The sequence below is a fragment of the Chlorocebus sabaeus genome, chromosome 13 (assembly GCF_047675955.1).
Source record: "Chlorocebus sabaeus isolate Y175 chromosome 13, mChlSab1.0.hap1, whole genome shotgun sequence".
NCBI lineage: Eukaryota > Metazoa > Chordata > Mammalia > Primates > Cercopithecidae > Chlorocebus > Chlorocebus sabaeus.
This window is the reverse complement of record NC_132916.1, coordinates 40,518,137-40,534,235: the sequence shown is the minus strand read 5'-3', so window position 1 is coordinate 40,534,235 and position 16,099 is coordinate 40,518,137. Positions and strand designations below refer to the sequence as shown.

General features: G+C 38.2%; 1 pseudogene; it reads left to right on the top strand.

The window, feature by feature from the left end:
- Positions 1-9,690, top strand: part of LOC140713157 (uncharacterized) — a 40,207-nt pseudogene extending 30,517 nt beyond the window's left edge.
- The last annotated feature ends 6,409 nt before the right edge of the window (positions 9,691-16,099 follow it).

The following is a 16,099-nucleotide window of genomic DNA, read 5'->3' as shown; positions in this document are numbered from 1 at the left end:
ATGTATCAAACCTGCATGTTGTGCTCAGGTACCTTGGAACTTAAAGTATAATAATAATAATAAAATGACAGCAATGAATCAACAAATAGAAACTCTCAGGTGATAGACAAAGGAACCAAATGCATATTCTGTATTGGAAAACTGAAGTGAATAATTCACTAGAAGCACTAAATAGCAGATTCAAAATGGCAGAAGAAAGAATCAATGAACTTGACAGATCAGCAGAAATTATCCCAGCTGAAGAAAAGAGACCTGTGGGACATCAAGTATACCAATATACATATAATGGGAGTTCCAGCAGGAAACAAGAGAGAGAAAGCGACAGAAAAATATTTTAAAAAAGAATGACTGAAAACATACTAAATTTGACTAAAAACATTAATCTGCAGATTTAAGAAGCTCAACAAACCACAAGCAGATAAACCTTCTGCCTGAAACTTTTCTCCCTGGCTTTCTGTGATTCTGTACTCTCATGAGTCCCCTCACACTACTTGACTCTTTCTTTACTTTATTGCTTTGTCGATCCTTTTTTCTCAGTGACTTTTAAAGTCCCATGCAATTCATATATTTGTATACTCCACACTCGCACACAGAAATTCCATCTATTTTCCTAATCTATCAGTAAAGAGACATTCAAAACTTACAATAGGGTTTCTATATTTCTATTGCCTGGTTAATAAAACGTCTTTGTGGATGTTTCACTAGCATCCTAAATGCAGAATGGAGATTCTTCTTCTGTCCCATATTTCTGTAATTTTATTAGCACCAGGAATGGGCAACAGACATCTCAAAACCTGTTACCTTTAACATTTCCTTTTTCCTCAACTATGTATTCAGTTGCCAAGTCATATGAATTCCACTGACCATTGTCTCCCTCCTCTTTATTCCCACTGCTGCTTCACTAGTTCAGGATTTCATTACTTGCTCGCCCAGATTGATCTTACAGCAGTAGCTGGATTTCATGACTCTGTTTTCTCCTTTTTTAAATTCATTCAAAACATAGTAGTCAGATTAATATTCCTAAAGCACAGCTCTGATCATTTCACATTAAAACAACAACAAAAAGATATGATGGTTTTCCTTGGCTCATAAAATCTGAATTTCTTAGCAGAATATTCCTTTCCAAACTGTATTTACCACTTCCCTTCACCAACCCCCAATTCCAATTGTGGAAAAAATTGACTACTTTTTTCAGTTCCACTGAAATAAACCATAAGGTTTTTAAAAAAGAAAGAAAGAAAAGTGGGGGGAAGGTTATTACTTTTGGGTGGGTACGTGTTCCCTGAAAACTTGTAAATGTTCTAAGATTTAATATTATGTAAGTTTTTGGAAGCATAGAGCAGCCACATCAGCTATGGGAGATGAAAAGATCAGGACACGTGGTCATGGAATATGATGAACAGATGGACAGGACTGGGGTGGAGGAGATCTCACCCTGCACTTTTTCAGCCAGTTACAGACAAGAAGACAAACTCATTTATCTGCTGAACAGGACCATGTTACCAGTAAATGGATACAGATGAACAGAGCTTCTAGCACAGGGTGCATGAGACAAATAAGACAAAGATTGGAGCAAACATTTCTGGGACACTGTTTGGCTATTTGGAGGCATAGAGGAACTTGTAGTTCCACATGGACCTGGGCAAAAATGTCTGGGCAAGCCCTCAGAGGTCCAGAGACTCTTGACAATGGGAAGCTGGAGAATCTTGATTAACTGTCATGAAGTTGCTTCGTTTTTATAAACATGCTGCTGACACCCTGTACAACACTTGGTTGGAAAATGGAAAAAGCTTTCTATCACTTTACAACTTTGTAAATAGAATAAGCTGTGTGGATTTTGCACATTAGATAACAAAAACTGCAGTTGCTGATTGGGTGTGGGTCAAACTGCTTAGCTGAGCCTGCCACTCTCTCTCTCTGCCTAAGCCAAAGGTAATCTTTGGTTCTGTCTGTGAATTATAATGAATTCTAAATTCACAAGATCCACATTTAAAAAATTTAACTGTGAAAGAATGCATAGTAGGCTGGGCGCGATGGCTCACACCTGTAATCCCAGCACTTTGGGAGGCTGAGATGGGTGGATCGCCTGATGTCAGGAGTTTGAGACCAGCCTAGCCAACATAGTGAAACCCCATCTCTACTAAAAATACAAAAAGGTAGCTGGGCATGGTGGCAGGCACCTGTAATCACAGCTACTAGAGAGGCTGAGGCAGGAGAATTGCTTGAACCCGGGAGGCGGAGGTTGCAGTGAGCTGAAATTACGCCACTGCACTCCAGCCTGGGCAGCAAGAGCAAAACTCCGTCAAAACAAAAAAGAAGAAAGAGAAAGAAAAGAAAAGAAAAAGAAAGAAAGAAAAAGAGAGAAAGAAAAGGAGGGAAGGAGGGAGGAAGGAAAATGAAGGTTATTCAGAACATCAAACACAGACATGAAGAGTAACAAAGCTCCTGTTAGAGCAAAGAACTGATGAAGTTTATTCTCTGTGGTTGTTGTTCTTTGGCTTACCTGACAAAATCAAGGTAACTGCAAATGTCTTCTAGTTTCTGAAGTTATAGTTTTCATAATCATACCAAATTTCATAATGCCCCTCAAAACTGCTAAGGGTGTTACTGAATGCAGGAATACAAAGTCTAAATAAATTAGAATAGACTGAACTTACAGGCAATGTCATCAGTGCCATTTTTTAAAAACAAAATTACACATTTTTGCTTCCTACTAATGGTCATAAGAAGTATGTAAAACTATTTCACTGTAACATATCTGAATTCTGTCTTTATCAAAACATAATTTTTCTAAATCTTTTATTTGACCTCAAGACTCCTTGTAATCATCAGTAATATCAACGCTTTTCAATTTATCTGGATGAATTCTGCAATTAGAGTGTTTCTAGTTTTATTTATTTATTTATTTATTTATTTATTTATTTATTTATCTAGATGTAGTCTTGCTCTGTCACCTAGGCTGGAGTGCAATGGCGCGATCTCGGCTCACTGCAAATTCTGCCTCCCCAGTTAAAGCGACTCTCCTGCCACAGTCTCCTGAGTAGCTGGGATTGCAGGCATCCACCACCATGCCTGGCTAATTTTTGTAGTTTTAGTAGAGACGGTGTTTCACCATGTTGGTCAGGCTGGTCTCGAACTCCTGACCTCGTGATCTACCCACCTTGGCCTCCCAAAGTGCTGGCATTACAGGCGTGAGCCACCACGCCTGGCTATTTCCAATTTTAAATGATAAATAATGATACTGTAGTAAAAGTTAGCTAAAGCAAATCTCACACAAAGCAACTTTTCTCATGTATATTTTCCTGATATATATGAGGTACTGTAGTATGGCAGTGAGGAATCAGGGTTCTGGAGTCAGCTCTGTATACCAGTTCTACCACTTATAAACTATGTGATATTCAGCTAATATTCAATACTCTCTGTGCTTCAGGTTCCTTATGTGTAAAACAGGGATAATGATAGTACACTGTACTTACAGCACATGGGATTATTACATTAAAAGAGAGAAAATGTAAACACTGGCATTATTGATAAATCACTATGATTAGCTATTCTCATTATAGTCGTGCTGTTTTATTGAATCTATAGTCATGATATGTAGCCTTACATATAGTGCTGACAATAAAATTATTATTTAATATGACTCTTGAAAGCTGAATTTAGTAAGATTAATATTTTTTTACTACAAAGACTATGAATCTAGCCTAAAATACATAGTCAGATATTTTGAGCACAATATAATTGTAAAAATAGAATTTGATGTTACCTTTTTTTTTTTTTTTTTTTTTTGAGATGGAGTTTTGCTCTTGTTGCCCAGGCTGGAGTGCAGTGGCACAATCTCGGCTCATTGCAACCTCCACCTCCCAGGTTCAAGCAATTCTCCTACCTCAGCCTCCCAAGTAGCTGGGACCACAGGCATGTGCCACCATGCCCGGCTAATTTTGTATTTTAAGTAGAGACAGGGTTTCCGCATGTTGGTCAGGCTGGTCTTGAACTCCCAACCTGGGGTGATCCACCTGCCTCGGCCTCCCAAAGTGCTGGGATTACAGGCGTGAGCCGCTGTGCCTGGCCTACTTTTTTCTTTAAAACATGCAAGCAAATACATCAGACCATGTGTCACTCAGGTAGGTGGCATTATAGTACTAATTTTTAAATAATACTGCCTTATTTTTAACACGACTCTTAGAAATTATAACATATTCAGATGAGCAAGACTTTGGCTAAAATTAACTATATCATATTATCTAGCATTCTGTAGGCTTGCAGACTAAATGCTAGATAACTATTTAGATTCTGTCTAGGTCATCAAGAACTTTTTCAATAGGAGTGTATTTTCTGTTCATATACTGCAAGATATATATTTTTAAATTCTTCTTCTATAAAACAGATTTACATTAAATACAGTCAAAATAAAATTCTTCCTGGATTCCAAAGGAGTTGATATCTGACTACAAATGGACATCAGGGACATTCACATGCTGAACATAATTCTGAGAGAGGTGTTTATGACTAAGTGCTGTTACAGTTTATGGGAATCCATTGTTTTGGACCAGCCTTCTGCACCCAGACTCCCACAGATCAAACCAAACCAAAACAGTGTCACTCATGCAAAGTGCCTCATAATCAAACTGAACTTTAAGGAAGCTGGTATAGCCCCAAACAGAGCAGTTTTTCCTGAAAACAGGAGATTCACAGCAACTAGTCAAAGAGCTCAGTCTTCCTAAGTCAGCATAATAAAGAGGTCTTCTCTGTTTTAATTCTTACAAGAAAAGTGACTTGTTGTAACTTACGTTAACCAATGCACTTTTATCATTCTGTTGTCTTATTCCCACCTTATAAAAACCAACCATTCTATCATATCCAGTGGATCACTAATTCTGTTTTATAGAATGAAGTGTTGCCTGATTCTAGAATCACAAATAAAAGCCAATTAGATCTTCAAGCTATATTTGTTGTATATTTTCTTTAACAGTACAATCAAACAAAAGAGAATAAAACAATACCTTTTTAAAAATCTAACTTTTAAGTTCAGGGGTACATGTACAGTTTTGTTACATAGGTAAACGTGTCATGGGGGTTCGTTGTACAGATTTCTTTGTCACCCAGGTATTAAGCCTAGTACTCATGAGTTATTTTTCCTAACACTCTCTCTCTTCCCACCCTCCACCCTTGCATAGACCCCAGTGTGTGTTGTTCCCCTCTTTGTGTCCATGTGCTTTCATCATTTAGCTCCCACTTACAAGTGAAACCATGTGGTATTCGGTTTTCTCTTTATGTGTTAGTTTGCTAAGGATAATGGCCTCTAGCTCCATCTATGTCCCTGCAAAGGACTTGATCTTGTCCCTTTTTATGGCTGCATAGTATTCCATGGTGTATATGTACCACATTTTCTTTATCAAGTCTATCATTTATGGGCATTTAGGTTGATTCCATGTCTTTGCTATTGTGAGTAGTGCTGCAATGAACATACATGTGCATGTGTCTTTATAACAGAGTGATTTACATTCCTTTGAGTATATACCCAGTAATGAGATTGTTGGGTCAAATGGTATTTCTGTCTTTAGGACTTTGAGGAATCACCACACTGTCTTCCACAATGGTTGAACTAATTTACACTTCCACGAACAGTGGGAGGTTCCTTCTCCGCAACTTTGTCGGCATCTGTTATATTCTGACTTTTTAATAGCCAGTCTGACTGGTGTAAGATGGCATTTCACTGTGGTTTTGATTTGCATTTCTCTAATGATCACTGATGTTGAGCTTTTTTTCATCATTGTTGGCTGCACTCATGTCTTTTGGAAAGTCTGTTCATACCCTTTACCAACTTTTTAATGGTTTTTTTTTCTTGTAAATTTGTTTAAGTTCCTCAAGATGGAGTAAAGACTTAAATGGAAAACGCAAAGCTATAAAAACTCTGGGAGATAACCTAGGTAATACCATTCTGGACATAGGAATGGGCAAAGATTTCATGACGAAGGTGCCAAAAGCAATAGCAACAAAGGTAAAAAAAAAAAAAAAAAAAAAAAAAAAAAAACCCAAAAAACAAAACAAAACAAAAAATGGGATCTAATTAAAGAGTTTCTGCACAGCAAAGGAAACTATTAAGAGTGAGCAGGCAACCTACAGAATGGGAGAAAATTTTTGAATACAATATTTTTGGCAAAGAGAGCCTTATTCTCTGGATATAGTTTGTGAAATGTGGGCTTTATGTGAATTAAGAGACCAACAGGAAGTAGAATTATTTGTGAATCACTTCAAATGGAAAAATGAGGTAGAATCCTTTATCTTTCAGAATATAATTTGACTTTAACTCTGCTAGAAGGTAGCAGAGTGCTTTCAAGCTTTCTTTAAAAGGGTTGAAATGGGGACTTGCCTACCCTGAGTAAAAGCCTTGAGAATAACATCTCATCTAGTCATTCAGTAGACAATTGTGTGATATGCTGAAGACACAGAGACACAAAGATAAGAACTTGTCCTCAAGAATATTATAATCTAATGGTGGGAAACAAATGTGTAAATAGATTAGTACAACAACGTTCACTAAGTACAACACATTAAAATAAAGCAGCTAGGATAGAGACTATAGCAAAGAGTCAAACTTCTTTCACATGTTGCAGAATTTTGGAGGGTTGTTTGTTTTTGAGAGGGGTTCTTGCTCTGTCACCCAGGCTGGAGTGGAGTGGTGCAATCATGGCTCACTGCAGCCTTGACCTTCTGGACTCAAGGATTGCAGTATTTTGTAAACTGCATTGTTTTACCTCTGAGTAGGGAGCAAAAGGCATCAAGTAATGTAATTAAAGTGACCTTTTTAAATTTAAAGGGAAATTTATAAATGTATAAGGAAAAACAGGATATATTTTTAAAGGATGCTTTTATAAACATGGTGAAAGTATATGTGGTTGAGAATGAGAGAGAGCTTGTTTAGGTGGTGGCTCTTCCACTTAGTAGATTCATGGATTTATTAAAAATCTTTCTCTTTCTGAAGCCTCACTTTTCTCATCTGTAAACTAGATATGTACATACCATAAAGATCAGTTGAGACATGCTATGGTTTGAAAATCCCCTCCAAAACTCATGTTGAAAATTAATTGCCAACATAACGGTATTGGGAGATGGGGACTTTACAAAGTGATTAAGTCCTGGGGACACTTTCTTCATGGATTGTCATTATCACAGAAATGAGTTATCTCAGGAGTTTGGCACCCTTTTTCTCTCTGTCTCATGATCTCACTCTCTCTCACATTATCTCATCATGTGATGCCTTCCATCATGTTATGATAAAACAAGAATGCCTTCACCAAAATCTCTTTTCTTTATAAATCACCCAGTCTCTAGTACTCTGTTATAGCAGCAGAAAATGGACTAAGACAAGGCACAAAATAGGGCAGTGCTTTCCACTGGGATGCATGAATTTATGTGAATATATGTAAATTCTATTCTATTTTCATTGAAAATTTTATCCTGAGGAAGTACATTTACCAATTTTTACGTTAGCAGTGAATGAGAATTCCTGTTGCACTACATTTTCTCCCACAGTTGGGATTATCAGTATTCTTAATTTTAGCTATTCTAAAAGAAGTCTGGTGGTATATAACCATGGTTTTAATTTGCATTTCCCTGAAACAAAGAAATTTTATTTCTTTGACCTTTTCTTATACTTGTTGAAGAAATCAAAGACCTTTTCTTATACTTGTTGGCAACTGGGGTATCTTTTTTTGTGTGTGAAATGTCTGGTGAAGTCTTTTTGTCCATTGTTCATTAGATTTTCTTATATATTGATTTAATTTGTAGATGTACTTTATACTGGGCACAAGACTTACATATGTAATATATTCTACCATGTAGCTTGACTTTTTACCAATTAAAGGTATCTTTTCATAAACTGAGGCTCTTAATTTTAACTCACTCTAAGTATCAGTTTTTTCCTTTATCGTAAGTATCTTTCTTTGTATCCTACTTAATATATAAACACTTAATTTAGTTCAAATATGTGTCTTTTTCTTTTTTTTTTTTTTTTTTTTTTTTGAGACGGAGCCTTGCTCTGTCACCCAGGCTGGAGTGCAGTGGCCAGATCTCAGCTCACTGCAAGCTCCGCCTCCCGGGTCTACGCCATTCTCCTGCCTCAGCCTCCCGAGTAGCTGGGACTACAGGTGCCCACCACCTCGCCCGGCTAGTTTTTTGTATTTTTTTAGTAGAGACGGGGTTTCACCGTGTTAGTCAGGCTGGTCTCGATCTCCTGACCTTGTGATCCGCCCGTCTCGGCCTCCCAAAGTGCTGGGATTACAGGCTTGAGCCACTGCGCCCGGCCTTATGTGTCTTTTTCTAAACTCCAGTTGTTCCAATGATTTTTTGTCTATTCTGATACCAATACTATACTATCCTAATTATCACAGACATAAGTATTAATATCCAGTAGAGCAACTCCTCTTACCTTTTCCCTCCTATTCAAGAGTGTCTTGTCCATACCTGTTTCTCTTCATTTTTGTTCATATTTTAGAGAATTGAGTTTCAAACTCCTTTTCTCCCTGTCTCTCTCTCTCTCTCTCACACACACACACACACACATACACACACACGCACACACACCCCAACTGGGATTTTGATTTGCATTTCTTTGGATCTAAAGCTCAGTTTCAGGAAAATTAACACTTTAAAAATGCTGAGTCTTTCAATATATAAATGTAGTATAGGTATTCATTGATTTGTGTTCTTTAATGTCTCTTGGGAATGTTTTATGTTTCTTTTACAACTGCTAAAATATTTATTTTTAGGTTTTAAATATTTTTGATCCTATTATGATTATTTTCAGTTTTATTTTCTATTGTTGCTCATCATAGAAATGAAATTTTTAAAATCTACGAGTCGAGATTAGAATTGAGTTTAACAAGGTTGCTGTGATACAATCTTATTAAACTCAATTCTAAGAACTATTGGTAGAGTCTTTGAGTTTTTTTACATATACAGTCATAGCAAATAATGACAGTTTTACTTGTTCTTTTACTTTTAGATGGAGTCTAACTCTGTTGCCAGGCTGGAGTGCAGTGACGTGATCTTGGCTCATGGCAACCTCCGCCTCCCGGGTTCAAGGGATTCTACTGCCTCGGCCTCCCAAGTAGCTGGGACAACAGGAACGTGCCACCACGCCCAGCTAATTTTTGTATTTTTAGTAGAGACGGGGTTTCACCATGTTGGCCAGGGTGGTCTCGATTCCCTGACCTCGTGATCTGCCTGCCTCTGCCTCCCAAAGTGCTGGGACTACAGGCGTAAGCCACTGTGCCCGGCCTACTTGTTCTTTTCAATTCTTCTTCCTTACCACACTGATTAGGACTTTTAGTAGTAGGTAGCCTAGAAATTTTGATAACTATTGATATGGTTCTGGGTCCCCACCCAGAACCTCATCTTGAATTGTAATCCGAATTGTAATCCCCATATATTGGGGGTTACCTCGTGGGAGGTGATTAGATCATGGGGGCATTTCCCCCATGCTGTTCTCATGATAGTGAGTGAGTTCTCATGAGATCTGATGGTTTTATAAGGGGCTTTTCCCCACTTCGCAGTGCACTTCTCCTTGCTGTCGCTATGTGAAGAAGAATGTGTTTGCTTTCCCTTCCACCATAATTGTAAGTTTCATGAGGCCTCCCCAGCCCTGCAGAACTGTTAGTCAATTAAACCTCTTTCCTTTATAAATTACCCAGTCTTGGGTGTTTCATCATAGCATCAAGAGAATGAACTAATACAACTATTATCTTATTCCTGATCATAGAAAGAAAGCTTTCAGTATTTCCATGGTGTTTATTATTGGTGTTTTGTAGATACCCTGTATTTGATAAAAGAAGCTCTCTTCTATTCTTCATTTGCCCAAAGATATATTTTAATCATAAATAGATGCTTACTTTAACCAACTGCTTTTCTGCATCTAGTACAATGATCATATACTTTTTTCCTTTATTCTGTTAATGTCATAAATTCTCAGTTTTCTAATGTTAAACTAAACTAACATTGCATAATTGCAACAAACTCAACTTGTGTCATTTCATAGATACATGTTGTATGGTTATCTAATATTAAGAATTTAAGCATATCTGCTCATGATTGAGGTTGCCTGCAATTTTTTCCTCATTATTTAATGTTCATGTTCCCATATCAAAGTTGTGTTGACTTTATAAGCTAAGTTGGAGAACATCTTTGGTTTTCTATTTTCTGAAAAGGCATAAAATCAGGGTTTTTGCTAGACTGGAAGGTTTTTTTTTTTTTTTTTTTTTTTTTTGAGACGGAGTCTGGTTCTGCCGCCCAGGCTGGAGTGCAGTGGCCAGATCTCAGCTCACTGCAAGCTCCGCCTCCCGGGTTCACGCCATTCTCCTGCCTCAGCCTTCCGAGTAGCTGGGACTACAGGCGCCCGCCACCTCGCCCGGCTAGTTTTTTGTATTTTTTAGTAGAGACGAGGTTTCACCGGGTTAGCCAGGATGGTCTCGATCTCCTGACCTTGTGATCCGCCCGTCTCGGCCTCCCAAAGTGCTGGGATTACAGGCTTGAGCCACCGCGCCCGGCCGACTGGAAGGTTTAAAATGAGTGATTCAGCTTTTTTGATTCATAAGGAGATTTTCATAATTTCTATTTCATCATGTTGAGATTTATGCAGTTGTATTTTTTGTATTTTTCTTATCCTACTAAGCTTATAATAAAATAATCAAAACATCAAATATATTTACTAGAAATACAGTTATTACCAAAATCGGTGGTAGTTGAGAATTGTATTTAAGGGTAGTTCTATTTCTTAAGATTATTAAGAGTTTGCCTTATTAAAAATTGCTTTTTGGTATAATTGTCAAAAACATATGTAATACTAAAATGATTAAGAATGCATTTTGTTGGCCGGGCGCGGTGGCTCACGCCTGTAATCTCAGCACTTTGGGAGGCCTAGGCGGGCGGATCACAAGGTCAGGAGATCGAGACCATCCTGGCTAACATGGTGAAACCCCATCTCTACTAAAAAAATACAAAAAAATTAGCCAAGTGTGGTGGCGGGCACCTGTAGTCCCAGCTACTAGGGAGGCTGAGGCAGGAGAATGGCGTGAACCTGGGAAGCAGAGCTTGCAGTGAGCTGAGATCGCGCCACTGCACTCCAGCCTGGGCGACAGAGTGAGACTCCGTCTCAAAAAAAAAAAAAAAAAAAAAGAATGCATTTTGTTTTGAGTTAAAATGAATAGATGCATGCAGTGGCATAGCTAGTGTACCTGATGCCTGAAAGGGATCATTTTTAATACCCCTTCCTCTGTATGATAAAAGTATTTTCAGTAATAATTTTGAAATGAAACAAATAATAATTATTATGTCCAGAAAAGAAATGCAGAGAGTGAAAGTTTTCATTTATTCAATTTTGAATATATAATCATGCTAATAATAAATTGATAAAGTACATATTTTAGTTGAAAATGCAAAAAGTTAAGGTTTAATACTTTTTAAGTACGTTAGTATGGGCCAGGCGCAGTGGCTCACGCCTGTAATTCCAGCACTTTGGGAGGCCGGGGTGGGTGGATCACCTGAGGTCGGGAGTTCGAGGCCAGCCTGGTCAATATGATGAAACCCCATCTCTACTGAAAATACAAAAAAATAGATGGGCGTGGTGGTGGGCGCCTGTAATCCCAGCTACTTGGGAGGCTGAGGCAGGACAATCACTTGAATCTGGAAGGCGGAGGTTGTAGTGATCTGAGATTGCGTCATTGCACTCCAGCCTGGGGGACAGAGCAAGACTCCGTCACAAAGAAAAGAAAAATATTTATACCTATATACTGGTTTGCCTCAGTGAAGAATAATCACTTTATGTTTTCTAACTTTGAGCATTAACTTTTGCAAATTTGTTAATGCTTTGTCAAATTAATCTTTATATAGTCATGGTCAGTAAAATCAGTATGGTCAGATGTGTTGACTTATCTTCACTCATAGTTGATTGAAGAACATTTTTTATTTTAATTTCAAAAAGTTTCTTTCAGGTGAAATAACAGATATGCAAATAGTGATGAAATCTTTTTTTTTTTTTTTTTTTTTTTTTTTGAGACGGAGTCTTGCTCTGTAGCCCGGGCTGGACTGCAGTGGCCGGATCTCAGCTCACTGCAAGCTCCGCCTCCCGGGTTTACGCCATTCTCCTACCTCAGCCTCCCGAGTAGCTGGGACTACAGGCGCCCGCCACCTCGCCCGGCTAGTTTTTTGTATTTTTAGTAGAGACGGGGTTTCACCGTGTTAGCCAGGATGGTCTCGATCTCCTGACCTCGTGATCCGCCCGTCTCGGCCTCCCAAAGTGCTGGGATTACAGGCTTGAGCCACCGCGCCCGGCGTGATGAAATCTTTAAGAATAAATGTATCAGATTCATACAAATCCCACTTCACAATACATTCCAGAAATTATAGTACTGCCCATATCCTTTTTCCCTTGGGATCATTTCCAGCTGTTTTCAAATATTTCTGCTGTTGAAAAATTTCCACTAAAATAACTTCACCAGAAAATTCATCATAAATTTCTATCATATTTGGTAGAATTCTCCAAAGCTTGTAATGATTGTGAATTATTTGAGCTTGCTTCAGGCTCAGGTCACATCTCCAGTCCCTGTGGTACTATGTAAGCCTGTATTTAAACATAGACTAGCGGCCGGGCGCGGTAGCTCAAGCCTGTAATCCCAGCACTTTGGGAGGCCAAGACGGGCGGATCACGAGGTCAGGAGATCGAGACCATCCTGGCGAACATGGTGAAACCCCGTCTCTACTAAAAAAATACAAAAAACTAGCCGGGCGACGTGGCGGGCGCCTGTAGTCCCAGCTACTCGAGAGGCTGAGGCAGGAGAATGGCATAAACCCGGGAGGTGCAGCTTGCAGTGAGCTGAGATCCGGCCACTGCACTCCAGCCTGGGCAGCAGAGCGAGACTCTGTCTCAAAAAAAAGAAAAAAAAAAAACAAAAACAAAATAAAAAAAAAAACATAGACTAAAAATAAACAATTATAGCAGAGTGATTATAAAAATGAAACAGAACTTGACTGCTTATTCTTGAAATAAACCAGTATAGCTGAGTCCATGTGCATTTGAGAGTTAGAATTACTTCCACATAGAATGCAATGTTTATTAATAATAAGTAATAATAAAAAAAGTGGTAATATTCAGCTTACATTTGTTTTGTTAAATTTCAGCAACTGCAGTAGCAGTTGTTTAGAACTCAGACCAACAAAAGCTTTTTTATTTTTCAAAGAGGAGTAGTATTGTTGATGTTGCTTGGAACTGCCAGGCATAGTGATAATAAAAAGCAGAACTGGCTTTTATTATTATTTTATTTTATTCCTTTTCAATTTTCTACACACAAAGCAGCCCTTATTGCCTGTACTAGGGTTGAACTACTCTCCCTATCCCGTCCTTGGTATCCCATACCAGTGGCTGGATGAGAAAAATAGTGAAGCAGGCTGAAAGGGAACACTCACTTCCTTTTAACCAGCAGGCCAAATAATCTTCTGGAATTAAGAAATTCCAAGTAATTATAAGAAGAATAAAGTGGTTTGTTGATTTATTTCTGGAAACTTTCACAAAAATAGATATTACATTCCTTCTTGCTCCTTTACTGGGCTTGCTTGAATCATTACAATGTGTATCATTTTTCATTATCTGCTGATACTGGCAGTGGAGTACTAGAACTTTCTTTGATGTAATGGAATGGATATACCAAGATTTTAAATTTTGATCAGTCTCTACAGTGCCATTTGAGGTATTTCCTGGCTGTATCTGAAACTCTTCACACCCTATCACAAACTGAAGGGAGGCAAAATTTTTCTGCTCAATATGTGCACAGTCTTCTTGGTCCAGAAAGGAAATGTATGAGAAATTTGATTAAAATCTAAGTGACTCATAATGTGAATCTCAAAAAAGTGCAGCAAATGTTAATTAGTTTTAAATTCCAACACCCTAAGAACTTATTGTATAAATTGTAGTAAGTGAAATAACCAGAAAAAAACAGCAATGAATCCTTTTACAATCAGACTTTCCCCTAACCAAAATGACTGTACCTTGTATGTTTTCTGTTTCGTTGACAAATTTGGTTGAAGGAACTAAACTATGTCTTTCTAAACTACGTCTTTCTTAATAATGACAAAATAAACAGAAGAAATGCCCATTTGGTGCTTCCTGTTTGGTTCTGTTGATGGACTAATGTTCCCTCCTGCTGTAGCAATTGAGGATGTTTATATTCTTGACCCCTCTGCAGGGAAGCAGGAAAGAATCTGAACTCGGATGACTTGCTGTGCTTTTGGCTTTGATGTGCTCCTCTGGCCTTTGTGGCGGAAGCTCCATGTTAAGTAACAGACCTGAATTTACACTAAAAGTAGTGAAAATACCACAACAGCTAAAAGAGACACTTTTAGCTGTTGTGTCTCTAAATTTACTTGTGTAAGAACACAGTTTCTGTAGTAACACACATAATGGTTTCAACTGCCCTCAAAATTAGGCAGGTAAAATATATCATAAAACATTTTCTAGAAAATATATAGAATGGCCAGTGAGGTAGAAAGCATAAAATAATGGGCCCACCGATAACAAACAGAAATATTTACCAAGAGCAGTTTGGATTCAAGTATTATGGATTATACTTTAAAGTTTTGACCTCCAAATATCCTGTAATACCAGTGACTTCTATCTAACAACCCCTGGACTCCAGCTGTGTGGTTCTTTCAGCACATCATTTGCCCAAGATCTTGACAAGAAAATCCATCCTCCTCCAATTCCACCTTTTCTGAAATCCCAACATCATAGGTGGTGGAAAGGCAGTTGAGAGTTAAAGTTATGATTAGCCAGGTCATATCTAGGAGCTCAGAAGTTTATCCTAACCCTGTCCCTTAAACTCTCCTCTTCCTTTACTTACTGTTCACCTTATGATGGAAGAGATGGAGAAATCAATGCAATTTTATTTTAATTTTCTGCTAGGAAATAATCTTGTAAAGTCTTTGGCTCACTTCTTTTCTGTACTTCAAGGGTCAATAGCTTAGTCTCTCTGATGTGCTGTGTAACTAAGTAACTGAAGAAAACAGGGTTTGTTCTGGAGGAGAATGGAGCTCTATAAGCTGGAGATTCCAATCCTCGACTTTTTCCTGTTTTTCCCTCTTTACTATATGCACTGTAAGTATCTTTAGACCCCTTAATTTCCCTCTAGGAGAAAGCCATCTATTTCTCCTTGAGTTAGAAGGCTTCTATAGAAGGCCTGAATATTTGAAGATCATACAAATGACCCCAACTACAGCCTAATGAGTGAAGGTTAATAAATGTGAAGCATCATGAAAATCTAACTGCCTGCCTAATCATTTTGAAGAGTCTACTTACAGTTATATTTTTAACTTAGGCATTCCCTCTTTATACTATAGAGTGTTCTACTAGAATGAAGTAAGAAAAATATTTTACATTCTCATCTCTCTAGTAATTTTTCTGCTTCATTTTGCCCTTACGCACTATTTTGCCCATTTAGAGATTTTGATACATTTTGCCTTTCTTTCCATTAAGTCTTCACCTAAATTCATGCTTTGTACCTCAGAAGTTAAGTTTCAGGGAGTGCCTAATATCCTTACATTTGACAGATGAAAAGAGAACCTAACAGTTTTCTTGGCCAAGCAAAAGAGACATGGTGTAGGACTGTAGTGAGTCAGGATTTGGCTACCTCAGTATCCATTCAGAAGACGCCGGTGGTGCTGCAACATGGAATAAATGCACAAAACAGTGAAAAGAGACAGATGGTCCAACAGCGTTATGTTGGCATCATTTAAATCTTATCAGCAAGATACCCTAAGGAGGTGAACTGGCACAAATATCACAGTAACTGCCAAAAAATTTCATCACTCTTGGCATAAGCAGCTCCTAAGATATTTCAGAGTTTTTTTTGTAGGGGTGGGGGAGTTAAAGAAAAAGCTGAAAAGAACCCTTGCCTCAGATTTTCCTTTCATCTCTAAAGGCTATGACTCCTTAGGACTCCCGGCCTCCTCCCCTCTGAGCCCCTCTAGGATGAGGCCTGTCTTCTGGTTACTATAGTGATAGGCCAGGAAAATATCTGAATGCTTGCTGTAAGTCAGATAGCAAACTATA